Below are 8,354 nucleotides of genomic sequence, written 5' to 3' on the forward strand. Positions count from 1 at the left end.
CTCATTCCATGGATAAATGCCTGTCCGTGACCTCGGATCGGGTCTGCAGGAGCACAGCACAGCCAGGGATGCTTGTGACCCTCTCAGCTCCACGATGGCTTCATGGCTTCAGGGGGGAAGCCACCCATGGGTGCTGTCCACTGATTCTCCTGGCGGGTCTCCCAACCCAGTCCCATTGCTATGGATGCTCCTGACCCAAACCGGCCACCCACCAATGCGCTCCAGTTTACCAACAACTCCAGGTACAGGCAATGCCAAAGGCGAGCGCGCTGCTCCCCTGCCCACGGCGCCATGGACCAGGCAGGATGCAGGCAGGGATGCGACAAGTCCAGCGCGGATGCCAACGCCAAGGGACGCTGCCTTGTCCATCACTTCTGGAGCTCCACTGCCAACCTGGACCCACGGCCACGCAACCTCCCGGGGATGGAGCCCATGGAGCCTCCTGGGCACGGAGCAGATTCACCCCTCCGAAGGCTTCCCACGGAGGGACCGAGGCGCTGGTGACACCGAGCCCCTCTCCATCACCCCGCCGGAGGGCGCAGCCCCAGCCCCGGGCACGGTGAAGTTTGTGCGGGCAGCAGCACGTTAGGGCCAACCCCTCCCGTTCTCCCAGCCCCGGGCACGGACCCACGGGGGGCAAAGCCCACGCACGGCCCCGGCGCACAATGAGCCCGAGGCGGGCACCGGCTGCCCCGGCGGACACGGGCGCTGCTGTCACCGCGCCGGGCCTGCCCCCTCTGCCCGCGGCCTGCCGGGGCCCAGCGAGGGCCGGCGGGGACGGGAGGGCCGGGGCCGGGCCCGGCCGCGGAGCCGGGAAGGGGAAGAGCGAGCGGCAAAATGGCGACGCGGCGGCGGGCGGAGCGGGGCGCTGAGCGCACGGGGGCGGCCGGGCCGGGGGCTGCGGGGCGCGGGGTCGGTAACGGCGGCGGGGCCCGGGCCGGGCCGCACTCGGTGCTTACCTCGGGGGCCGCGGTGCGGGGCACGCAGGGCAGGGCCCGCCCCCCCCCCGCCACCACCCCGGCGGGCGAGGCGGTGCCACCCGCGGCTGCGGACCGGGCCGGGCCGTGCGGGGCTCCCCGGCGCGCCCACACCCGCGGCAGCGCCGCGCTCCGCTGCCGCGCTCCCGCCCGCCGCCGCCGCCGCGGCTCATGCGCGCTCCCCGGCCCGCCCCGCCCGGCCCGGCCCGCCCCGCGCCCAGCACCGGCCCCGCGCCCGCGGATCTCGCGTGGCTCCGAACAGGGACCGGGACCGGGACTGCGGCTGGGACCAGACCGGAGCGGGGCGGGCGGGAGAGCGGCGAGGGCTGCCCCGGACCCGGGCGGGCAGGGCAGGGCAGGGCGAGGCGGGGCGGGTCCGGTCCCTTTCCCAGCCCTCCAGGGTGCGGGCAGCGCTGTCCTGCCCGTTATCCTGCCCGTTATCCTGTCCTGCCCGTTATCCTGCCTGTTATCCTGTCCTGCCCGTTATCCTGCCCGTTATCCTGTCCTGCCCGTTATCCTGCCCGTTATCCTGTCCGTTATCCTGTCCGTTATCCTGCCCGTTATCCTGTCCTGCCCGTTATCCTGCCCGTTATCCTGCCCGTTATCCTGTCCTGCCCGTTATCCTGCCCGTTATCCTGTCCGTTATCCTGTCCGTTATCCTCTCCTGCCCATTATCCTGCCCGTTATCCTGTCCGTTATCTTGTCCTGCCCGTTATCCTCTCCTGCCCGTTATCCTGCCCGTTATCCTCTCCTGCCCGTTATCCTGCCCGTTATCCTGCCCATTATCTTGTGCTGCCCGTTATCCTGTCCTGGCCGTTATCCTGTCCTGCCTGTTATCCTGTCCTTCCCTGTGTCCTGCCCGTTATCCTGCCCTTCCCGGGTGTCCTGCCCGTTATCCTGTCCTTCCCTGTGTCCTGCCCGTTATCCTGCCCATTATCCTGTCCTGCCGGGTGCCCTGCCCGTTATCCAGCCCTTCCCGGGTGTCCTGCCTGTTATCCTGCACTTCCCGGTGTCCTGCCCGTTATCCTGTCCCGCCCGGTGTCCTGCCCTGCCTGGTGTCCTGCCCGTTATCCAGCCCTGCCCGTTATCCTGTCCTGTCCGTTATCCTGCCCTTCCCGGCGTCCTGCCCGCTATCCAGCCCTTCTCGGGTGTCCTGTCCGTTATCCAGCCCTTCTCGGGTGTCCTGCCCGTTATCGAGCCCTTCTCGGGTGTGCTGCCCGTTATCCTGCCCATCCAGGGTGCAGGCAGGATGCCCTTCCCATCTTCCTACCACCCAGGATGCAGGCAGGGTGTCTTCCCTCTCATCCGCTCCTCCAGGGCGCCCTGCCTGCTTCACACCCTCCAGTATCTAGGCAGGGTGCCTTGCCCATCGTCTTACCCTGCAGGGCGCCTTGCCCATCATCCTGCCTCCCACGGTGCTGGAAGGATGCTCTGCCCATCCATCCCTGCTCTAACCCCGGGCTGCAGGCAGCTTCCAGGAGGCTGCGGAGCCTCCCCAGCTCCTTGGGATGAGATCGGGTGTGAGGCTGGTGCAGTGCCCATAGCACAGTCTGGTTTTCCCGTCTCCTGCTCTCGGGGTGTCACGCAGGAAGCTGCCACAGGGCAGAGCCAGCCTTGGTTACTGGCACCGGGAGCACTCCGCTGGGAGCACTGGGATCCAGCACCGCCATCCGGATGCCCACAGCAGCCCAGAAATCAGGCAAAACCAGGCAGATTCTGCCATGGGAGAGCGAAACCCAGAGCAGCATCGCTCCGGGGGCCAGCCTGGACCACCATCACACGGTGCTGCGGGACCTGGGAGGCCCCGTGGTGCGGGCACGCAAAAGCAACCCGAAAAGCGCAACCCCGATCCAAGCTGGAAGTTCCCCTGCGGATCCCGTCTTTGTCTCCACCGTGGGGAAAGAGCTTAATTAATGTCTATGGAGAGCAGGGAAAGCTCGGTGTAATTGCTGGGTATTATCTGCGGAACGGAGGGTGATCAGCGGGGTGGGAGGGACGGGCACAACCCACCTCCTTTGTATAAAACGAGGCATATCCGAGGCGCTTTTGCTTCCCAGCCAACGAGCTGCCTTGATGGGAGAGCTGTTAACCTGCAGCAGGCAGCGAGGCAGCTTCACGTGGGACCGGGCAGCATCCTCAGCACCTTCCAAGCCTCCTCCTCACTACAGGGCTGCAGATGGTACCCGGTCTCCCCCGCTGCAGCATCCCAATGGTCACCGCATGCACCCTGCGTGTGTGTGGAAGTGCCATTGGGTTTCTGCATCTTCAAAGCACAGTTTGGTGTCTTGAGGAGGAGAGGGTGATGCTCAGAGCCTGGTCACCCGTGGGGTCATGCAGGGCCTTGGGGAGCAGTTGGGGTATAGAAACTCTGAAGTAGTGCAATATAAAGGCAACCACAGCTGCTATTTTCCAGGCCATGCTGAGCAGAGGGAGCCAAGGAATGGACTTGAAAAGAACAGCAAATGCTGAACAGATGCTGAGGAGTGTTTTGTTCCACGTGCAGAGTTGTACCGGTGCGGAAGAGCTGTGCTGGGAAGGGGAGGAAGGACAGAGGAAGAGGAGCGGGGCAACAGTGCTGCCTTTCTCTATGTGCTTACGGAAAACCATCACATCTCCTCTTGCTTCGTGGCATCATCCTTGCAGATGCCCTGGTGGGGTCAGGACCACGTGTGTGCCAGGCTCCAGGGTCACTGTTCCCACCATTCCCACCATTCCCACTGCGCAAGGCAGGCGAGGGCAGAGGAAAGGAGCACATAAATGCTGGAGAAGGTGCTTGGCAGCGGAGATGAAGCAGTCCAAGCCATTGAGCATGCAAATTAAATTGACACAGACACCAGGAAGAGGAGCAGAGGGAGAAGCAATTATACAGCCGGCATCCAATGGATCCTGGTGTGCAGAGCATCCTACCCAGAGGCTGTCCTTGATGTGGATTCTCTTACAGGACAGGCAGGGAAGAATCTGATCTTCAGGCTGCAAATCTCCCCAGGGTGATGGGACCAAAAGCCAGGGCTGTGCCTCTCGTCCAGATTGGGGCAGACTCAAGGGGCACTTACACAGTGAGTAACTTTAGAGCAGATTAACCCAGCTGGCCCCAGCAGCGCCTTTCAGGCTGCTAACTTGGGTAGAATACAATGGATGCTGGGTTTGCAGAGCCTTTTCCACATGGGCCAGCACCAGCATCCCTTCTGGGAGGGTGGCAGATGCTCAGTGCATGGACTGGAAGGGATGGGGAGCCCAGAATTTAACCCATGGGTGCAGAGCCTCATGTACCAAAGACAGGTGAGGGGAAGCACATGATGTGATGCCAGAGTGTGGGACCTAGCACTTCCACGTCTCCCAGGGATTTATCCTGGGATAAAGGATCACAGCCAGGTCCAGAGCCTGCAAACCCCCTCAGCATCCTGCATCCCTGTTACCTTCAGAGTCATGGACGGACAAAGCCCTTTGGACCACCTCCTTGCTCCCGCACCCCCAGGATGGGCTGAGCAGCGGCTGCTTTGGCTGAAGCAGAGCAATTCCAGAACAAAGAGAGCATCGCTGCTGGTTTGTGGAGCCAGCCCCAGCCTCCTCCCCAGCACGCTGCCTCCCCAGCCCAGGCCTCTGATTGGAAACCGGAGCCCGCGATGACTGCGAGCTGTGAATGATGCTGATGGCTTGGTTTATTATTTCTTTCTTTCTTTCTTTCCCCTCCCTGTGCTTGAATGCACTCAGCAAATATAAGCAAAAAGGGGGGGAGGAAGAGCAAGAGAAAACCCGAGCAGATTTAATTTCAGATATAGTGAAAAGCAGAATGGTTGCAGTGCAAAGAGGGAAGGTTAACGGAGGAAATGCTCCTTCCTGCAGAGAGAAGTGGAGCTCCCAGCAGCCCTGAGGCTGTTCTCTGTTATTGTGTATTGGTACTGGGGGCATCTCCTGCAGGAAAGCAGTCCCAGGGCACTGGGTTGGGTCCCTGGGCATCCACAGCCCCATGGAGATACCGGGGAACAGGACAGGATGGGGGGGACCTCCGGCTTGGTGATGAAGCTGCAAAACCAGCACACAACCCCCCCCCAGATCCTCCCTTCCTCTGACAGGAACTGGCTCATTTTAGCTGGGGGCTTGAAGGTTTCTACTGGCTCCCCGCATTAACAGCCCATGCAAACACACAGCTTGGGGATGTGCCAAAACCAAGCCCAGAAAGAACTTTCCCTTCCTCAGAAGGCCCGAGTGAAACGCTGTGGATGGTTCAAGATGTTTCTGGTTTCTTTGCAGCAGAGCTACCCATGCAGCCAGGCTGGGGAGCAGCTCTGATCCACCCAAATGATACCCGAGCTTCAAGAGGTTGGGAGCTCCCAGCCTGCAGATGCCATCTCCCCCTTCCTCCATAGCCCTGTGTGCTGCCAAAGGGACCTGCTCTGACCCTGTCCCAGTGCTGTCAGCACCCAGCATTGCTGCAGACCCAGTGCTGAAGCTGTACCAGCATCCACCCCTCTCCATCCTTCCTGGGAGTGTTTCTGGCTCCAGGGATACAGGGCAGCCATCCATGAGCTGAGGATGAGGTCCTGAAAATGAAGGAAGTAATACAGGAGACAAAACTGAAATGAAGCAATTATCCCTGCTCCCATACTTTCTAATTAAGGGAACTGTCACCCTTATTAAGAGGCCATTAATTCATTGTCATAAGTCACCACCAGAGTGCAAGTACCAAAGATGTGCCTGGGCCATGGGAGTGGAGCAGCATCCCTCCTCCCTGTGCTGCTCCCTGAGGCCATGGGGCTGCTCCAGCTTTCTGGAAGCGATGCCCTGCTCCCAGCACCATAGCCAGTGCTTTGGGAAGCTGTAAGCTCTGCCGTGGTGCTTACATGAGCAGGGATGAGCCCATCATCTCCCCCTGCATCCCTATGCCTGTGCGCTCTGCCCTGTTCAATGCATGCGTGGTGCAAAGGATGCAGTGGTTTCTCAGCAGAGATCTTGGATGCTCTGGGTGAACCAAACCCCCATGGGGTTGCCAAAACGTCCCCATTCTCATGGTTAAGGCCAGTGTTTTCCCCAGCATCACCTCACGCCAGCAGCCAGCTCCATCTCCGGCAGGCTCTCATTATGCATTCTGCATGGAGGGCTCCACATCAGCTTAATTAACAAGGTAAGAAAAACGGGACCTTTGAGGGAACCTTAATTATATTATCCATCTCACCCTGAGTGGCACCTGATCCATCCCAACACTGCTCTCAAGTTCATTAGCAATGAATCAAGATTGATTAGTGCTGGGCGTGCAGCGAGGGCATGCTGGGGAGGAAGCTTCTGCCGACATCGCTGCAGGGCTCTGCATGTCCCCAAGCACTGGCTCATCCTGCAGCACCAGGCAGCTGGAACAGGGACCAGGACTCTGGGATAAGGCAGCCGGAGGTTTGGCAGCACCGGGATGCAGCTGCTGGAGCATCCCAGGAGCAGCCGTTTCGCTGTATCCCAGCATCTCCCCCAGCATCTGCTGGGATGCTCTGATTTATATCAGCACTCATGCAGGGGGTTGGACAAGATGACCTTTGAAGGCTCTTTCCAACCCAAGCTCTTCTATGATTCTATGATTCCCTGGAGCTTATGAGGCCCTACACATGTGCCACCAGTGACTGAGATTCTCCTTTATTCTTGCTGTGGTACTTTAGGTACCTGCAGGTGTCCAGTGCAAACAAAACTCATCCTGAGCTGCCTGAGAGCACCAAAACCGCAGTGATTTGGGGTGGTTTGTACCCTGATGGGAGGCCAAGGTCCTAATTAGATCAAGTGTGTAATCTACTGGGGCTGATGCTTCAGATTGAAGCGGGTTCCAGCTCAGCACAGCCCATCCAGGCACTGCTCAGCAAATCACGTCCTTGAGCCCCACACAGGGGGGAAATCACAGGCAGTGCTCATAGCCCAGCATGAATTTCAATGTCAGGGGAAACAGGGATCGTTTCCTGAATCAGAGGCACAATCAGCAGCGCTTCAGAGCTGGAGGGATCTGTATCATCAAGCGGGGCTCAGTAATTACTTGGACAAATTAGACATGCATTTTCTATGTGCAACTGTGCTGGCGTTTTAGTTTCCTGCTTGAAAACCTTGCTAGGCTCTGCAAACTGCCTTCACCCTGCAAAGGCATTGCTGGGTTTTCCCTTTATAAGACCAGAAGATGCTGAACATTCTTTCTGATGCCAGCAAAGCATCATCCTGCAGAACACTGCCACAAGCAAAGCTGATCAAAGACAACATCGGATGCTCTCTGATAGCTGCCATCGCCTGCGCTGGTGCTGCTGCCTGCATCCTCCTGCCTGCTGCATGGGGTTCACTTCTGCGTGTTGGTGTTTTGTGTTTAACTGATGTCTGGGTTTAGTATTGCATGTATCTGTGCCCGATTCATCTGCCTTTCATGGTCTGGTGCTGTTTGTTTTGGGGCAGTGCCTGGGATTCCACTGCCAGGTAAGTGCTAGATAAATAGAAGGTGTTTTTCTTGCTTGGAAAGAGCTGAGGAGAGATCGAGCTGTCCTTTGGTCCAGAGAGGAGCCTGAGCACCCATCTCCCTCCATCACCCACCAAACAAGGTGCTTGCAAAGGAGCCCAAGGGGAGGATGGTTCTTCCTCAGTGCCAATGCACAGATGGATTTTGCTGCATGCCCAGAGCCACTGAAGCAAAGCCATGCCCTGGGTGCCCCTGGGACAAGCCAAGGCTATGAGATGGCAACAGACACTGGTCCAGAGCCAGCCTGGAAGGATGCTCCGCTTTCACCATCAACATCCTCGCAGGGATGAAGATGCAGCTGGCGCAGACCCCGCTAGGGCAGGGGCTGGGGACTGGGATGAGCCCCTCCTGCCTGACCCATGAGCATCGCTTCACTTGGCTCCTCCAGCCCTGTGCTGAGGGGTCTCAGCAAGCCCAGGTGGGTCTTAGAGGGACACTGCAATGGGACAACGCTTTGGGCTCCAGCCGAGTGCACTGGTGAGGTTCATAGAACCCCAGAGCCTGGTTTGGGCTGAAGGGACCTTAAAGCTCCTCCAGTTCCAACCCCTTCCACTGGAGCAGCTTGCTCCAAGCCCCTGTGTCCAACCTGGCCTTGAGCACTGCCAGGGATGGGGCAGCCACAGCTTCTCTGGGCACCCTGTGCCAGCGCCTCAGCACCCTCACAGGGAAGAGCTTCTGCCTAAGAGCTCAGCTCAGTCTCCCCTCGGGCAGGTTCAAGCCATTCCCCTTGGCCTGTCCCTACATCCCTTGTCCCAAGCCCCTCTCCAGGTTTCCTGCAGCCCCTTTAGGCACTGGAAGGCCGGGATTGTGCTTTCCTCAGTGCCTTCCTCCTGTGCAGATGAGGAGCCAGAGGGAGCCAGAGCACAGCCGGGCACGGGTGACCCCGGCACATGCGGGGACCCACA

Source organism: Neopsephotus bourkii, unplaced genomic scaffold, assembly GCF_033783945.1.
Source record: "Neopsephotus bourkii isolate Nb327-2 ecotype Australia unplaced genomic scaffold, CSIRO-AGI_Nbou_v1 NB_1060, whole genome shotgun sequence".
NCBI classification, from domain to species: Eukaryota; Metazoa; Chordata; class Aves; order Psittaciformes; family Psittacidae; genus Neopsephotus; species Neopsephotus bourkii.